This window comes from Malaya genurostris, chromosome 2 (assembly GCF_030247185.1).
Source record: "Malaya genurostris strain Urasoe2022 chromosome 2, Malgen_1.1, whole genome shotgun sequence".
Lineage (NCBI taxonomy): Eukaryota > Metazoa > Arthropoda > Insecta > Diptera > Culicidae > Malaya > Malaya genurostris.
In genome coordinates, this window is record NC_080571.1 from 55086643 (window position 1) to 55106414 (window position 19772).

At 38.7% G+C, this 19772-nt stretch overlaps 1 long non-coding RNA gene across 1 annotated transcript; it reads right to left on the bottom strand.

The window, feature by feature from the left end:
• Window positions 1–14600: 14600 nt before the first annotated feature.
• On the bottom strand, window positions 14601–19306 carry LOC131432932 (uncharacterized). The gene is made up of 3 exons (XR_009229995.1): window positions 18989–19306; window positions 18795–18921; window positions 14601–14717 (listed from the first exon to the last, which is right to left on the bottom strand). It is a non-coding gene; the product is annotated as an uncharacterized LOC131432932 (long non-coding RNA).
• Between the last annotated feature and the right edge of the window lie 466 nt (window positions 19307–19772).

Sequence of the window (19772 nt, forward strand, 5' to 3'; positions counted from 1 at the left end):
ATGATGGTCTGTGGCTTGTGACCTTCGCTACCGCTAAGGGGATGGCAATCAGCAGTACCTACTTCGCACGCAAGAATATCCGCAAATGCTCCCAGATAGACCACGTGCTGGTCGACGGTCGACATTTCTCGGTCGTTATTGATGTGAGGTCTTTCAGAGGTCCGAACGTCGAATCATATCATTATCTTGTAGTTGCAAAAATTCGGGCACTATTATCCAGCGTCACGAGTTCAAGAAACAACAGAACGATGCGTTTCAATATTCAACGCTTGTCAACTGAAGGGTTAGCTGCAGAGTACCGCCAGAAGTTGGATGAGAGGATAGGAGAAACCAGTGGGACTGGGAATGTCAATAGTTTATAGGAGTCTATCCATGAAACTGTGACTACAACAGCGCAAGATGTGGTTGGTACCTCTCAGCGACGCCAACGAAATGGCTGGTTCGATGAGAAGTGCCAGCGAGTGACGGATGAGATAAACGCTGTCAGAAGCCGAATACTAGCGGCTGGTACCCGTCTCAATAGAAAACGGTACAGGATCTCGGGTTAGCGGTTCAATGCATAAGGCACTGGTCTTACAAACCAGTTGTCGTATGTTCGAGCCCCGACCTAGAAGGATTCGTTGTGTCAGTAGAATCGTAGCACCAGCCATGCAATGGTTCTGTACAGTCTGAATCGGCTGCGAAGTCTGTTGAAACAGAAGGTCAAATTTCACTACAGGAATGTAATACAAAGGCTTTGCTTTTTACAGAGTAAAGAAAGAAGGAATGAACAAGAACTATATGCGGAGGTTTTATGCAACTGTCAATGGCGCGCGGCACAAGACTGCGCCAGTGCCCGCCATGTGCTACGACCGTGAGGGGAATTTGCTGACAGACAAGACAATGGTGAATTCCCGCGGATGAGATCCCGGTCGAACGTCTCAAACACGGAAATGAGCAGCTGCACCAATCGATTCACCATAACCTCCTAAGAATATGGGAGGATGAAGAATTATCTACCGACTAGTTGTATGGCCTCGTATGCCCAATACACAAAAAAGGGCACAGACTAGAGTGCGGTAATTACAGATGGATTACCCTTCTGAATTCGGACAGACTGAGACCGCTTGAGGAATCCTTTGATAAGTTCCTAGATAAATTCCGGGAGTACAACTTGCAGAATCACCATCTGTTTATTGATTTCAAGGTGAGCTGTGGCAGATAATGCTTGAACATGGGTTTCCGGCGAAACTAATTAGGCTGATATGTGCAACGCTGGACGGCTCGAAATCAAGTGTTCGGATTGCAGATGAAGTGTCAACCTAATTTATAACCTTAGATGGATTAAAGTAGGGTGATGCGCTGTCAAATTTACTGTTCAACATTGCACTTGAAGGTGCGAATAGGAGATCTGGCGTGCAGCGGAATGGCACTATCACCACACGGTCGCATATGTTTCTTGGTTTTGCGGACGATATTGATATCATCGGCATCGATCGTAGGGCAGTGGAGGAGGCTTTTGTTCCTCTGAAGAAGGAGACGGCGAGGATAAGCTTGACCATTAACTCTACCAAGGCGAAGTACATGGTTGCGGGTAGAGACAAAGGCGGGTAGAGACTATTGTTGTTGGTGCTGATGTAGTGATTGATGGGGATGTGTTAGAATGATGTTTTATGTTTACCGTGAAGTTAAAAGACGTATTGCTGCTGCGAATAGGGCCTTTCACGGATTACGTAACCAGCTGAGGTCCCGCAACCTGCAAGTAGAAACGAAATTCGTCCTTTATAAGACACTGATCCTTCCGGTGGCTCTGTACGGACACGAAGCGAGAGAAAGACCGGAAAGCGGTCGACTTCAGTGGGCTGGTCACTTAGTGCGAATGCCGGAAGAATGAAATGCAAAAATAGTATTCAGTAGAGAACCGGGTAGAGGTCGGCGACTTCGTGGAAGGCCACGATCGCGCTGGCTGTATGCAGTGGAAGAGGACCTGGGATCCCTAAACGTACGGGGGAACTTGAGAAACATCGCCCAAGACCGACGAAGATGGAGCTCTACAACACGCCCGGCGCTGGCGTGAAGTCACGCTGTAGCCATCCAGGTATACAGGTAGCAGCAAGTTGAAGTTACACAACTGTACAGATAAGTTGGATGAAAACCTAGTTATAATGGGTATTTTTTTAACCTCCAAGAAGAATCCGGTTTAGTCTCGCAGTTTCTGAAATTTTGGTTTTTTGGTTGGTCACATCATCGGGACTTTTTTCGGAAACTAATGCATATTTTTTTACAAACCACAAGTTGGGATTTGGAACTGAAGGTTCAAGCTACACAACGGTATTTATACTGACGTGCCGAACGAAAACGTTCTTTCGACTATTTCTGGTCGATGCAGGTTTGGTCGTTCAGGGGTTACCCAAATTTTGTGCTAGGGCATCAGTACAGGGTCCGGCACTCGAAGTGTAACCAATTAAAAAGGCCATAAATTCAGTTTGGAAAATTACTTTTACTTAATTCAAAGTACAAAATGTGTAAAAATAATACAAAATTCAGAATCAATTCACTTTTGCTCGATATGACCACCTTTTGCCTTGACTATGGCCTTGAGATGGTCAAAAAACGAATCGCAAGCTGCCCGAATGTGACTTGCAGGCAAGGGGCAAATCACTCTAAACTCTAGACAATCTCATACTAATAAACTCATGTCATTCCAAAATAATTTTCTCTAATCTCATTTAAACCCAACTAGTCTAGATAAGTTTGGGTAATTTAAAACTAATCCAACCTAATTTTGCCTAATCTTGCCTAATCTTGTTTGAAATGTATCTGTCATTCGAACTCCCACGCAGAGATGCCATTTATACAGATTTTTACATGCGCATACAGATTTAATACAGAGTACAGATTTTATACAGATTTTTCAAATTAAATACAGATTTATACAGATACCACAAAAAGTAAGAAAGAAATAATGAAACTTTTCCATCTGAGCGTGTTTGATTGCCCATATTAAAATGAAAATTTTTTCGTGCAGCTGTTTAATGATGAACGCTGAAATACATTTACCTATATCATAATTTGAAACCAATTTGAATGATGTTCAAGGAAGTCATGGCGTCATGAAACTTTATTGTCAGACTGAAAAGTTGTATGACCTGACTTGACGTTGCGTATTGGGCGTTTGAATTCCATGTTTGAATTCCAAGTCATCATTTTCAAACGAAAAAAGTATATGGATTTACAATTCAATTGTGGTTAATAACAAAAACAATTTAATTTCGTTGTTGAATGTTCTTGTCAGTGCGGCAAGGACTTACGATATAAAGGAATGCTCCTTGCCTCTGCCATTCTATAACAATAATCTAATGGAATAACATCTTTAAACATAATTTTATTTCCATTCATTAGTGAATACAGATAAATACAGATTTTTATACAAAGCAATACAGATTTTCTATGAAAATATCTGGCATCTCTGCTCCCACGTTTACAGCTTCTTATGTCAAAATAATGCTTTTCCAGATCTCGGCTAAACTTCTCTAATCCCATTCTAATCCAGCGAGATCCCTGCTAAACTTTTTTACTCCTGGTAAAACTTGTTTGAGTTCAGACAAAGTTTAGAGTGATTTGCCCCTTGCTTGCAGGTGTATTTTGGCCCACTCGCGGACAATAACTTTTTTCAGCGTCTCGAGACTGGTGTATCTTTTAGTTCGGACTTTGCTCTCCAAAATGGCCCAAAGAGAATAATCCATTGGATTCGCATCTGGTGAATTCGAGAGCCATTGTGTGGACGTGATGAAGTTCGGAACGTTGTTTTTCAGCCATTCTTGGTTCACTCGAGCTTTGTGAGACGGTGCCGAGTCCTGCTGAAACGTCCATGGTCTGCCACCGAAATGTTTGTCTGCCCACGGCTTCAAAGCAACCTCCAGAATACTTTCCCGATAATATGTCGCATTTACCTTGACGCCAGGCTCGAAGGTCTGAAGTTGGTTACACTTCGAGTGCCGGACCCTGTATAGACATTGCATTTCGATGCAAAACAAAAAAGTGTTCTGCAAATATCAAAAACTTTACGTCTGCTTAGCGGTTCAAATTGAACTGACGAGTAAACATATTGAAAACGGTAATTTGTCCTAGCACAAAATTTGGGTAACCCCGGAATAATTAAACTTGTTTGAACTTGTTGTATGATGGAAAACAAAACCACTTCAAAAAAGTCAATCCTTGTTTTCCGATTCCGGAAGCACTGAAAGTCATGGTTAGAAAACTTCGAAATACATCCATATTACATATCATTACACACCTAGAAAAAATCGTGTAAATTTACGTCTTCTGTGACCGACATATTCGAGCGTCAAAAATGTCTCATTTATACAGCTGATATAACACATATTTAATGCATTCTGACATATTTTTAATTGTTGAAACATGTAAATTTACACACCTGCTTGGAATGTTGACAAATATTTGAATCATTCTTGTAAAATTCAGTTATTTTACGAATTACGTTCTTATAAATTGAGTTATATGTCGATTTGTGTCAGCTATAATTTTCATAATTTTTTGCTGTGTACATAACGAGGTTGAAAAATTGGTATGCCGGAATCAAATTAAGATTTCGATTTGTTTTCGTTTTAAAGTTTCAATCTACTCGGGTAAACGTTTTGATTTATTGAACAAACAAAGGTTTGGTTACTTTCGCACTCAGTCATATAAAATAAAATAACTGTGGGAACAGAAACTGCTGCTACTAAATTCAAGTCTTAGTAACATCGGGCTTACGGTGAGACTAATTTGAGTATCAATAGCAAATTTACAAAGTTTCAAGGGCACTTCGCATCCGTTACTTCAATAACAGAAACATCAAACAATGAGTGTTCGCTTGACACGGAATTCCACGAAAATTGATTTGTTTAGGATCAGTTGGTGTCGAATAGCCGTGGGATCACGTGTCAAACGGTGTGTATAACTACAAAAAAGGAGCATCCACTCGGTTAAACCCGCTGCTACGCGTTTGCCTGTACATTTAGGAAACTCGACACCTAGTCTAACCGCAACAGGTGGAAGAACCAACAGAAGACAAGAGCCCAAACAAAAAAAAAGAAACCGAAACAAGCAACAAATAAGACTCCTATGGATTTTGACACGTTTGCGGTCGAATCAAATGAATCAAATTACAACAAAGTTCAATTCCAGTCGGAATCAGTATGGGCTGTTGTGCGATGCGGGAGGAACGACCGCATGAAGTTATTTTTAGGAATGGTACAGCCCTTATATGTACAGGATGATTCCTGACAATAACGCTACCCTCATTCGTTATCCTAATTTGGTTAATAAATAACCTACCACCATGCCGTTGGAAAGCGTTATCCTTATTTAAACACTAAAATCTTGGGTGGGAGGAATCAGTTCGTTAACCTCTCCAGGAGAACAATTGTTCTTTTCTTGTTGAGTTGGAACGGCGAGATGACAGAAATAGAAATGTTTACTTTTCTTCATCTGGTAACCAAGAATTGAAATATGACTTTGAAAATGAAGTAAAATTACTCACTTCTCCGTCATAATTTTGAAAAAAATTTAGGTCAACAGTTTAGTCAGCAATTGAAAACAAAACTTGTTACCTAATCTAAAGCCAGCACCCATTCTTCTAGGTGGATCGATACAAGTACGACCCTTAGCAGTGCGCAACCACAGCAATTCCGTCACCCGAGTCCTCGGGGCAACAATATCTCAATAAAACTCCTGTTGAGTGTCATCGCCACCATCATCATCATTATGAACGCCGTTCAACGCGGCAGCACGAACTCAGAAACACCGGGGAGGCACCCCTGCGATCGACCGATCCTTAATTCTTATAAAACTCGAAATCGTAACCCTCGGAGGGAAGGAAAAAATAACTACCGTCCCGGGCACGGACCGACCGTGTGGGGGAGAGAGGTTGATTCCTTACTCGACTCCTAGCTGGGCATATTACAAAGATTTCTTTTGATGTGAGAAGATTTCAAACCTCAACAAATTTAACGACCATTAACGACTATTCTGACTGCGCGTCGTCGTCGTCGATCGTCTTCCCTTTGTGGTGATCGCTGTATGTAAAGGGAAGGGGTTCATAGCGTGGGACAAATCCCTGCGCGCTCAACTGTGCCGTGCCGTGTGGGTGAATGCGGGTGCGGAGTGAGGGGAAAAAGGAGCGGCCAACAAGCAAGATAACACACAAAAAATACCGGTTTTTTATTGTATTCTGTTACTGTTGCTGGGATGAATCGAAAAATCAACTCTTTCTCTGAGCCGACCGGAGCTGGCCGGGACCGGTCTCCTTCGAAAGGATACATCGTTGGAAAGGAAAACGAAAATTCTCTTTCAAGGATAAGGTCAGTGACTTTTGCTGTGTCGTCTCCTATCTTCGCTAGTAGATCGCTGTGGCAAGATCATTCTGACCAAGCAATGCTCAGAGACTGGAGTTGGAAGCTGGCATTTCAAGTACGGGGGGGTGAGGCTGTTTATTCAACGCTGAAGAAATAAAAAAAATCCTGTTTTTCTCAACCTCAAGGACTCGTTTCGTTTCCGTCGATCTGCGTGGTACGACGGAGGAACGGAAGTTGGAGGAATGGTGGGAAACTTGATTTCGAAAGTAGTTACAGATAATCTTCAGGAACGTCTCGCGGTTGTCGAACGAAAATAGTTGTTTTAATATTTTACGACTGTGTCTTTCGGTTCTCTCATTTATACATTTGAAGCAATGCTGGATCTGAGAAAGTTCAATCTGTTAACGGCACAGTCACACTTTACTTCAGTTGGTCCTTAAAGATCCCTTGGTAGGCAAAAGAGAAAAATTAGTCTAAATCCCTCTAGCAGTTGTCATATCACTCATATTGTCATAGGGTAAGGGCTCCCTATTTCATCTCATTTGTAAGAACGTCGCCTCAAAACCCCGATTTAGCCACTAAATTTACTATAACTTTTTCATATTACTGCTTCATTCGCTTTGCTTCACGTTGAGAAAAGATTCACATTTCTTGAAAATTTAACTAATATTCATGAAACAGCTAAAAACACTTATGATGTGTTCACTACTCTGCTCCTAATTTCATCTCAATGGATTTTTATCCATCCTATCGTTGGTCCTTTATTCATCCTATAAATTAATAATGGCGACAGCAATCAAAACAAAATATTCCACTATTACACTCTCAGGTTCAAAATGTCAGAATTCTTCTTAAAAACGGCCTAATGCAAACTATGAGACAACACACGATATTTTTAGAACCAGTTTGAAATCATTTCAACGTTTAAAAATTTTTCGGTCGTTTCCGTCACCTTTCGCTTTAAATTTAAAATTTTATTGCAAAGTTAATTTGGTGAACTTTAAATAAAACCAAAAACGGAATTTAGGCATTAGCCCTTCTTAAAACAAAATGCAAAGTAAGAGATGCCATTTATACAGATTTATATGTATTGTATAGATTCTTGCGTTTGCATACTGATTTAAATCAATGTACAGATGTTATACAGATTTCCTAAATTTAATACAGATTTGTACAGGTTCATAAAAAGTGAGAAATAAAAACTTTTCTCTCTGAGTATCTATTAGTATTTGATTGCAGTGATTCTTTAAAAGTTAATTAATCAACGTTAAAGTAGAAATCTTTTATGCAGATAATTGATTATGATTAACACTATTTTATTAGTGAAAACAGATAGAGCAGATATAGACTTTCTATGCAAAGTAATGCATATTTTCTATGAAAATAACTGGCATCGCTGTGCACAGCCGATGAAACACACACACTTCACAGCATTATGTTGACGTATAGCGGAATGAAACTAGTGCTACTAGATTTGCCACAATGGTTATTTCAATAGTATTTAACACGCTCTTTCTGGTAATATTCGAAGCCGAAACAGTTTTATTGAAATATAAATATCAAAAATATAATTGTACTAATTTCACGGATACCAAAAACATACCTTTTGAAGATAATTTGAAGCAGAAAAACAATTTTTGCTTTGTAATATTATGAGATAACTTGGCAACTTTACGAAACCAAATGAGATGAAAACAAAGCGCAATCAAGTGAACTAAGTGAAAAACTTGCATCTCATATTTTTTAAGACTTTTATTGCTTGTCGAGAAATTTTTGAAGTTTTTAATCGTTAGCTAAACAAGTGGCAAATGAACATTACTAACTATAAAGTCATCCAGCATTCAGTGGTAGTGTAATTGTGCGAAATAGTGATCATGTTTTGAGACGAATCGATTAGTAGATAATCAGAAACATGACGAACTGTAAATCTTGAGACGAAAATGTGTCCTAAATTGAAAAGTGAGTTTATTTTCAATGAAAAAAACGATCACCAAATTCTTTGATGATTTCTTTCCCATTTCTTTCAATGGGAAAATGTGACAATAGCTTAAACATTCATTTTTACACATTTCACAGTTTGGTTCAGGTAGGTTGTAAAATATTATTCATGTTCAAAGTAATGAGGTGACGGGATAAGATGGAAATAGGAGCTCAAATGAAATAGGGAGCCGTTACCCTATCGAATATTGTGATATTCTTTAAAATCCTCTTTTGTGATTTTTGAAAGCAAACCAAAAAGTTTGATTGTGCATCAACCAAACAATTCTCAAAGCGGTTACACGTGAAATTATTATTACGGAAGTCGGCAAATTTTTACTGACTTTCAAACAGATGAACATTCAGTAATCATTTGAGTAAAAACTACATTTACTGAATGATCTGCAGAGATACACTGAACTTCGATCTGTTATAGCTTTACAGACACTCAAAACTGATGTTTGGCGAAATTTATAAAATAATTGTCAAATATATAAACGTCTCAATCTGCGAATTTTTATTGTTTTTTTGCTGAATTCTATTGGAGATCTGTGAAAAAAAAGAAAAAATATATTTTATTTCGATTATTTAAAGGGTGATTTTTTAAAGAAGTATTTTATTTTCAAAAAAACAAAAATTCATGAAATTTCTATTGAAATCGATAAAACGAACAATATAATGTAATGTTTGAAGATGATATCATGCAAATACTGGCCGCGGCCCCGCTTTAGATGGCCCATGCGCAAGGTTCAATTTTGACCAACATATCGGCCGGTATTTCATGGATAATGCCACCGGTCCATAATCCACACCACACAGTGACTTTTTTGGGATACTTTGGTAGCTCTTGTAATATTTCTGTCGGCGCGAACCGAGATTTTTTTCGGATGGGGTTCCAGGATATGATGATTTATTTCCATACTAATGGAAAATTGCTTGAAAGATTTTGGATATAACCGTTTGTTGAAAATTATGTTTCAAGTAAAATTTACTATGGGATTAGCAGGAATGTACAGGTAAAATATTTGTTATTTTTATCAAACAGTTTATTAAAGCAAACTAATCTAGTTTTGCAGTTTGAAGCAACAATATTTGCTATTTCAAACCAGATTTTCTTTAGTCACTATTTCAATAAAATGAGCTGTTGCGTGTAACCAAGATTTAGTTACTTTTACAATATGTTTCTCTGCGTGTGAATGGAAAGTACTTTCTTCAAAAGCGATTTAGCTAATTTCACTAACCGTTCTAAAGAAAGTAATTTGTTATTTGATATTTATTTTATATATCTCAACATATTAAACTTTTTTTTATGAAAGAAATGATAACGTATTTTACAGATGCATATTTTGATGTTATCGCAAATTGAAAATGCATTGCATGAGTCGATTCAATTAATTGCAATATCTGAAACAACTGAAATCGATTGGTTTTTCAACGAACCGAATTTTGTTTCCATAACAACGCCGGTTGTTTACACTAAAATATTAGTTGAAATTGTAAGACGTGTGCCCTGGCTAACTGACAGTATTTATTTTTAACTAGTTTTCAGCCATTGTGCAAGTTTAAGTTTTTTAACTACTTTTCAGTCATGACAGTTTACATATAACTACAATCAATTAGTTATACAAAATTTCAACCAATCGAAACAACTAAAATTCGGGTTGAATCGGCATCGTGAATGACTTGTGTGATATCTCTAACAAAACATCAATACATGATACGAAATTAGCGGACAGAAGAACATTTTCAATGACGGCATTACTGAAAAATTTACATATGGAAAAAATTGTGATTCGAACGACAGGACGTTGTAAGTTTACCCTCGCTTCCTATCCATGAAACTTGTAAATCGTTTTATGATCTAGTCTAAATTCCGTCGGAATGATCGCACTCAAGCTCTTAGTAACGTCTCGAACTGACAATTGAATTATTTTGCTGGTGTTGCTGCCCTCCAAAAGTGGACTTCCACACTGTTGTTAGAAATCCTTGCCGAGAGTTCCTCTGCCCGGAGAAATCTCGTTTGCATCCAATCCAACAGAAAGGTTAAAAACCTCATTCCCATTAGCCTCCCGAAAACGCACCTTACTCCCGTGGTCAGTGGCGTGGCGGCCCAAAAAAAAAGCCGAAATCATAAACAGAAAGTAAAGAAGTCCCCGCAGCACCCTACCGCGCACATGCAACACAACCAACCCTCCAATGTACCGAGTCGTAACAACATAACAGGAATATTCATCTATCTTTAGAGAGGAGTCCAATCTCTCCCAGGCACCGGCGAACCGCTCATACCGAGGAGTATCATCGGAACCCCCTGTTGCCACTATCTGCCACTCCCTGCCCTGCTTTGCCAGAATAGCCAACCAAGGCAGAGCGCAGCGTATCTATTCCTACTCCTGTTGGATGGTTTGGCTGGATGGTTGTTGCTTCTTAGCCTAGCCGGGAAGAGAAATGGGAAAGAACCCGTGTGATCCGTGTGTGCCGAATCAAAACTCACTCACACTGCTACGAAAGCATCAGCATAGAAATAGTTTGCCGGTCGATCGTGGCCACGGAGGAACAGTTTTTTGCGTTTGTATACATAGTCAGAGTCATGATGGGAAAGGCAGCATACATTCACCATACATTTCACGGCAGTGCAGAAGACACCGATCGGGGCAAGGAACGAACACCAACAATCATCATCATCGCCATCGTAGCGCGACTTGAAGAAGGAAGCGGAGAAAATCTAATCTCTACACACGCTGTAAGGAAAAGAAGGTCATTCAACTTGACGGTCGGAGTCAAGTCAAGGACTTGTTCGCCTGGCTTGCTACGTCTATCATGCATCTTCTCTGCTTTGTTCTATGCGCCGTAATGGTAGCGAATAGAAGGAATGATCGCGATCGACGGAACCGACTGAGACTGAGGATCTCGCAGCCTGCTTGGCAAAGGCCAAATAATTAGCAATAATTGAGTTCGACGACACATTGGCCACTTGTACTTCTAGCGTGTTCCGACAGTCTAATCGCACAATGTCACGAACCTTTGTTTTTGCTTGCTGACAGAAATGTGGCTACCATCTGAAAAAAATATTGGTAGCCTGATTTCTGATGTAATCTTTCCAAAAAAAAAAAAAACAAAATCCTTCTCCTGCGGACGAATCAACACTCGACAGTTAACACCCAAAGGGGATAGAAACGTAACAACTTAGATAGAAAGAATAGATAGACACAACGAAACGAACAAGTCATCGACCTGAAGATGCACAGAACTAGCCAGTCGTAGCCAGGGGGACCATCCAAACTACAAAAAGGAACTTTTACCCTTCCAACAAGCCACCATCAGGAGCATCAGGTTGATTTGTTTTATTGAAATTCTTGATTATCTATACTTCTACAGGTTTTTTTGTTGTTTTCGTTCTCTGTTTGCTGAAGCACAAGTGAGGAGAGAGAGAGAGAGAGTAAAGTGCAAGTGGAATTATGATGAATAGAGGTTTCCAATCAACGGTCAATGATCGTGACTTGGCAGGATTTTCGATGGTTTCGGGTTGAATAAATTATGTTGAGTGGTTCGGAAGGATACTCAATCTTAGTGAGATTTTTCTTTTCAAATTTCGTGTTCCTGACGGTGGTAGAGTGGGTGAGTATTTTATTTTTCAAAATAAATGGTTTGGGAAAATTTTCGAGTATTGGTGACTTAACTAGGGCACCGAAGGGTGCAGTCATTTTTTGGCTTCTTGCACAGAATTGTTTTTCGTGTAAAATAATTATTTAATAAAAGTAGGAATTGAATGTCCCGGGTTGGCGGTTCAATGCATAGGGCGCTGGTCTTACAAACCAGTTGTCGTATGTTCGAGCCCCGACCCGGAAGGATTCGTAGTGTCACTAGAATCGTAGCACCAGCCATGCACTGGTTCTGTACACTCTGAATCGGCTGCGAATTCTGTTGAAACAGAAAGTCAAATTCCACTACAGGAATGTAATATCAAGGCTTTGCTTTTTAGGAATTGAATATTTTCGGAATGGCAGGCTTCTCGGGAAAATGTTTATTTGAAAAGATTACAGGGTGTGTACGAGACACGACCAATCACAATGACATTAAAAATGCAATTTTCAAACTCACTCATCAATAGATTTAAATTTGAAAAATAGGCAATAAATTGTTTAACACTTTCAAGGATTCTGAATTCTGAATTCCTGCTTTCTCTATGGATCTACTTCCTAGAATTTATGTATGGTTTATTTCTTCAGAAGACTACAGAAATTTCAATTGGAAATCATTCAATCACAATCATATAATGTTTGAATGTCAAAATCTTAGCCCCTTTTTTTCCTTATCATAAATTTACAATCTAATTGAACTAGGGAGTTGGCATCACTGGGAGTACGATGCGGTGCCTAAGTGTTGATCTCAAAACAGTCTATTTTCAATGTGTATCAAACAAATTATAGTAAAGTAATTGGTCGAAATAAATATTTTGAGTGATTGTGCAGCTGTGGCAAGTGTGTGTTGATTAGTTAAAAGTATTAAAAATGTTATTTATTGAATAATGCTGATTCGCGAAACTAAAAAATGTCCAAATGACGGATACTGCGAATTTATCACCCAAAATTAAACGGCGTCAACCGATCGGAGCGCCGTCTGCATATCTTTGTCGGTGTTATCAGATGTATGTGAAATGTGTGAAAATTTACAAGTCAATCGTGTGATTCAAGCTAAAAAATACAAATTGGTTTGCAATAAACCTACCTGCGAGTATTTGTCTTATTTTGTTTTTTCAGTAGTTGTGTATCATCTCGCGTTGTTTACTGGTGAGATCGTTCCTTAGAGATATTTCACATTTCTCTTATTTACAATTTAATTTATTTACAATGTCCTTACTAAAATCGGGCTAGACTAATCTCCGTCAATTATTCGGGGAACGTTCGATCAAGGGATCTAGTTTTCTTCGGGTTAGACGCTAAGTTTAAGACGCGCTCGTGAAAATCATAACCGTGCAGATATGTCTGGCGAACGATGCTTAAGTAGGACATATTCAAATATAGTTTAGACTGTGAGGAGGATCCATTAAGCATTTTATTATTTTGGTTAGGGAGTAGACCTCGACATTACTTCGAATTGCGTAAAACGCATTTTGCCAGTATTACGGCTGTCTATTGAAAGAAAAACGGAACACATAGAATTAAATGTATCAATTGATAGCGAATCTCTCGACAACCGGCTTTTTGGAGTGTTACGAGTTTCAGAAGAAATTTCGTATTTTAGTGGGAAGCACATATAAACACAAAACGCAATAAAATTGCCACATATTCTCGGTAGCCGGTTACCCAGAGCAATTAACACATGATAATATTTTTCGACAACAACTAACTTCATCAACAAACAACTTCTCCCTGTGATGCATGTGAAAATGCAGAGGATTCCTCGGTTTCTAGTAGCAACATGCATTGAACTAACAATCCTTCCTTCCCCAGTAGATCTGCATTCGGATGTGGCCGGCGTCGGTGTTGATCAGCAATGCAGTTCACACAATGTGAAACTACGTCGACAAATATAGCGCCATCTTTGGTATTAAAATAACCAAAACGAATAATTGTCGGAACCAGCTCTTAAAATCAATGACTACGATAATGTTCATTTTCTATATGATTTCCACAAACCGAAGCTGATTCAATTTTAAGAAGACATTAGGTAAAATCATTTTTTGGTGATACTACAAGCTTTTAGATCAAAAATGGTGTCGGAAGAAGAGCATGTGCGAAAAGCAATTGTGTGCAGTCGCAATGAAAATCCGGATCGGTCAGTAAAAAAACTTGCAAAAAAGCTTGGTTTACTAGCAAGTACTGGAACCCAGTGGATCTATTCTTATGGTTATAATTTTTTTTTCCGCCGGATTTCACACGACTTCTAGGCTGGTCTTGTCCGGAAAAAGATAATAGGTACAATCAATCTCCTAGTGAACCCCAGCCCCTTGATCTATTTGAAAAGAACATAACTCACGATTAGAAAGCTCTTTGATGTACTTTTATAGGGTGTCCGATGAAAAATTTCGAATTTAAAAATGCAATTGATAGATTTCAATGATTATACATTTATTTGAAAATTTAATTTAAGAAATTTCGTTCAAATGACCCCCACGGCTGGCTTGGCAATAGCCAATCCGATTCACCCAATTTTTGAGTACATTTTCAATTGTTTCTGGTCTTATGCCATCAATAGCAACTTGAATTTCGTGCATGAAGTCTTCAATTGTCTCTGGGTGGTTGGCGTAACATTTATCTTCATCCGCTCTCCAAAGAAAATAATCCAGCGGCGTCAAATCGCAGCGTCCCGGAGGCCAATTTACATTCTTCTGATTATTCGATTTTCAAAAATTGTTCATAGAACATCGATTGATTCGTTGGCTGTGTGGCACGTAGCGCCGTCCTGTTGAAACCAAACATTTTTCATAAGTAAATTTCATGAATCAACCTTTCAAATAAATGTATAATCATTGAAATCTATCAAACAGTTTTTGCCTTTCTCATATAGAAAGGTTATGCAATCACTGTGAAAACTGACTTTTGAACCGAGGCCCGGAGGGCCGAGTGTCATATACCATTCGACTCAGTTCGTCGAGTACGCAAAATTTATGTGTGTGTGTATGTGTGTGTATGTGCGTATGTGTGTATGTAACGTTCTTTTGCACTAACTTTTCTCGGAGATGGCTGAACCGATTTTCACAAACTTAGATTCAAATGAAAGGTCTTGTGGTCCCAAACAAAATTCCTGAATATTATTTGGATCCGACTTCCGGTTCCGGAATGATGGGGTAAAATGTGCAAAAAAAGAAAATATATGTTCTCACATCTACTTGCTGTTGAGAAATTGAAACGAAATGTCTTCCCACACTGGCTAACCTCTTGGATTTTTTCATATCCTACAAATCGTAGTGCATCTGTTCGACATGATTCTTCGTTTTCGAGCAGTTTCATTATCTCATCTGGAGTACCCCAAGGAAGTCATCTTGGGCCACTCAAGCATCCTTGAGTACGGAAGTATTGTGTGGTCCCCGTATCACTTCCATTCATATCGATCGTATCGAACGTGTTCAAAAGAGCTTTATGAGGTTCGATCTTAGACGACTTCCTTGGCGAAATCGTTTCCAACTACCTTCTTATGAACATCGCTGTACTGTCATCAGTTTGCCTACTTTACGAGATAGGCGAATCTTACTACAGCAACTATTCGTTTTCGACTTGCTCTCAAACAACACTGACTGTGATGCTCTGTTAGCTAAATTGGATATCAACGTTCCAAGCAGATTGCTACGCCGAAAGGATTCCTTCCGATCATCAGTTCATAGAACGCAGTAAGGCCAAAAAAATCCAAATTTGATTTTAATATTAGCAAAGGGACTTTCAAACAAAGAATAAGTTTAGGATTAAATTAGTATAAGTCTAAGCCTGTGCGAAATTATTTATTTTAACTCAAAGACTTAATAAATATAAAATATATGAAATATTGTGTAATGATGACTTGCTCATGGGTTTGTGAATCGTCGAATTTTAGTAACCCTGGATTTGGAAGTCGGATCGTGATAAATTACTAGCATTGTGTATACAGTTACTCACAAAATTGATCGTACACACGAAAAAATATCACATTTTCACATTTTGCTTTTCAATTAGTAAAACAAAATATATGTAACAGTTCGGCTGAAAAGTTCGTATCTTTAATAGAAACACACATTTTTTGCCAAAATTCGTTTTTATTTTTCAACATAATTGCCATCAGAGCCGATACAGCGATTATAGCGATCTTCCAACTTTTCGATACCATTTTTGTAGTACGATTTGTCCTTTGCCTCAAAATAGGCCTCAGTTTCAGCGATTACCTCTTCATTGCTTCTAAATTTTTTACCAGCGAGCATTCTCTTGAGGTCTGAGAACAGGAAAAAGTCACTGGGGGCCAAATCTGGAGAATACGGTGGATGAGGGAGTAATTCGAAGCCCAATTCGTTCAATTTCAGCATGGTTTTCATCGACTTGTGACACGGTGCATTGTCTTGATGAAACAAAACTTTTTTCTTCTTCAAATGAGGCCGTTTTTTTTAAAATTTCGTCCTTCAAACGCTTTAATAACGCTATATAATAGTCACTGTTGATGGTTTTTCCCTTTTCAAGGTATTCGATGAAAATTATACCATGCGAATCCCAAAATACAGACGCCATAACCTTACCGGCCGATTGTTGAATCTTTCCACGCTTTGGGTTCGGTTCATCGCGTGCAGTCCACTCAGCTGACTGTCGATTGGACTCCAAAGTGAAGTGATGGAACCATGTTTCGTCCATTGTTATATATCGACGGAAAAAATCGGTTTTATTTCGATATAACAGCTCCAAACACTGCTCAGAATCATCAATTCGTTGTTGTTTTTGATCGATTGTGAGCTCACGCGGCACCCATTTTGCACAATGCTTTCTCATATCCAAATATTCGTGAATAATATGTCCAACACGTTCCTTTGATATCTTTAGGGTGTCAGCTATCTCGATCAACTTCACTTTACGGTCATTGAAAATCATTTTGTGGATTTTTTTCACGTTTTCATCGGTAACAGCCTTTTTTGGACGTCCACTGCGTTCATCGTCTTCGGTGCTCATATGACCAGTACGAAATTTTGCAAACCACTTACGAATTGTTGCTTCGCCCGGTGCAGAGTCTGGATAACACTCATCAAGCCATTTTTTGGTATCGGTGGCACTTTTTTCATCAAAAAGTAGTGTTTCATCAACACACGAAATTCCTTTTTTCCATTTTTTTCACAATAACAAAAGTAGCTTCACTCAAAATGCAATATCTCACAAACTAATAATCAGACAGCTGTCAAACTTATACACGTATCTTTTGAAGGTTGGTACTAACTGAAAATGGTATGGATTTAGTTCTAGTGGCGCCCTCTCATAGAAACGATACGAACTTTTCAGCCGATCTGTTAATTTCAATGTTTTATTTTTCATGAATTAGATTAATATATAATTTATTTAAATATTAAGATTCTTCCCATTTGGTGGTTCGATTGCAACAAAAAACGCCTTAGTTCTATCTCACAACATTGCATTGATCGTACACTCATTATGAAAATCTTCATTATTAAGTGTAGCTGGGGAATGCGGATTGGAATATCAAATTTAGTACTTAGTGTGGCCTCCCTTAGCGTCGATTACGGCTTACAAACGACGGGGCAATGGGTCCACTAGTTATTTGCGCAAGATGCTCGAATGTTTACACACTTATTTTATTTTCTGTTTCAGCGTGTTTTTGTTTGATGTGTAAGTATCCTTGAACCGCCGATTAATTTTATCCCATGGGTTATCGATGGGATTCATGTCTGGTAACTGTGAAGGTGTTTTTAATTGCTTAGGAACGTTATGTAACAGCCATTCCCGAACAACATGTGAGGTGTGTTTTGAATCATTGTCCTGTTGGAAACAATATCCTGATGATAGTCCTAATTATTGTGCACTTGGTTTTAGGTTACGTTCTAGGATATTCATATATAGCATTTTGTCCACATTCCGGTCGATAAACTCCAGTGTTCCTATGCCTTAAAGCTGCCATACAACCCCACAACATAACACAGCTACCACCATGTTTCACTGTTGATCTCAAATTTTTATATTTGAGCTCTGTATTCGGCTCTCTCCCAACAATTTGTCTGTAATCAGATCCAAAGCAATTTATTTTTGTGTCATCAGTGAATATTACCTGATTTCAAAACTCCAGCGGCTTGTTTACGTGGGTTTTGGCGAACTCAAGCCGATACATCTGATTTACTGCTTATATGAAAGGTTTTTTACGGGCAACATGACCATGCAGATTAGATTTCCGGAAAACGCGACGAACAGCTTCAGTTGAAACAAGTCGGTTAATATCTTGAGATAATTCCGCCGTTAATTCCGGTTCACTTATTTTCGGGTTATTTCGTACTTTGGGAACTATAAGGCGTTCGTCAACTTCCGATAGGATCCGTTTTCTTCCCCTCGTATTACCAGTTGTCAACGATATTCTGTACGGTGGAATGTGATCGTCCACCGATTTCTCCAATTTCGCGTAAGGATTTTCCTTCACAGCGCAAGGAAATGATCAATTTTCTTGTAGAAATGTCTTTTTGCTTTCTTTTGCCTTCCATTACAAAAAAATAACCGTTTGCACTGTATTAATGTTTGTTTACTCTAACACTGACAGTTTACACACAAAACAAGTTCATAGAAAATTGTGTCGATAATGGTGTACGATCAATTTTGTGAGATTAAAAAAGGCATACATTTTCTTATAAATCGATTATTTCTAACAACAAAATAATTTTAATCCAAGTTTTCGTTCAATTATGTTTCAAAACTATTTTCATTGCAAAATCACTTCAAAATAAATTAAAAACTAGCTAGCAACAGTAAGAAACTGCAATAACTTGTAGCATCACACGTGTGTACGATAAATTTTGTGAGTAACTGTACATACCTTTCAAATAATTACACCTTTTCGATTTCATTTGATTTAAGTCGGTACAATTTTATATAAAAAAAAGTACGATCTTCGTGCCTTCGTACGCGGGTAGTAAGGGAAAGTAGTTTCGTGCGTGGAATATCTATCGAAGTAAGAAAAATCTATTTAAATATTTACTGACAAAACACTCCAAATACTGGGAACCAAACCTGTGGGAAAGGGCCCGAATGTTCCACCCCAGTTATATCCTTACAAGTACAGCCTGGCAGTTTCTTAGATCGCAGATAACAGCCCCTTTTTCCGGCCGGAAGGCAAAGGACAAACACACAATGCACGCATCTTCACAACTTATCATTAAGACCCTCTCCTCAAGGACTAAAACAGCACTTCCGCCAGCGTATGTATTCCGTCTTCGCCACACTTGAGTTACTCCTTCGCCACCCTCCCGTTTTTTTTTGTGTGTGCATAAGCAGATAAGCAGACAGACGAAAAAAACGTGCATTTCGAATGAGAATAGTGCACCTAAGGTGAACGCTTCCGGCTGCATTTAAATTCCATCTCCCTCTTTGTAGCTCGGGAAACTTCTTCTAAAAATAACGACTTCTTCGCCGATACAGAACAACGGAACTTCTTTCTCGTAACGTCTTGAAACCGGGACCCACGAGGGATGATTTTTCATTCAACTGTCGGTTTTTTTTTGTTGTTCATGGCTTGCTGTGCACATCCCGAAACGCAAAAGTGATAATAATTTAAGAATCACTTACAACCCCTTCACACATGATGTGATGTCGGTTCGAAGCACTGTCTGATGCGTGAACTTAACGAACACTTTCTGAAAAATTGTTGTTTCTCATCCATCAAGTACAATATTCACGCTAGACTGAGTATAATTCCATATCTGGGGCCCCAAGAAAAGCAATATAAATTATCATAAGCTTCCTGGCGAAAAAAGCAATTCACCGAATACAGAAGGGGAATCCTTACTGCTTCGAA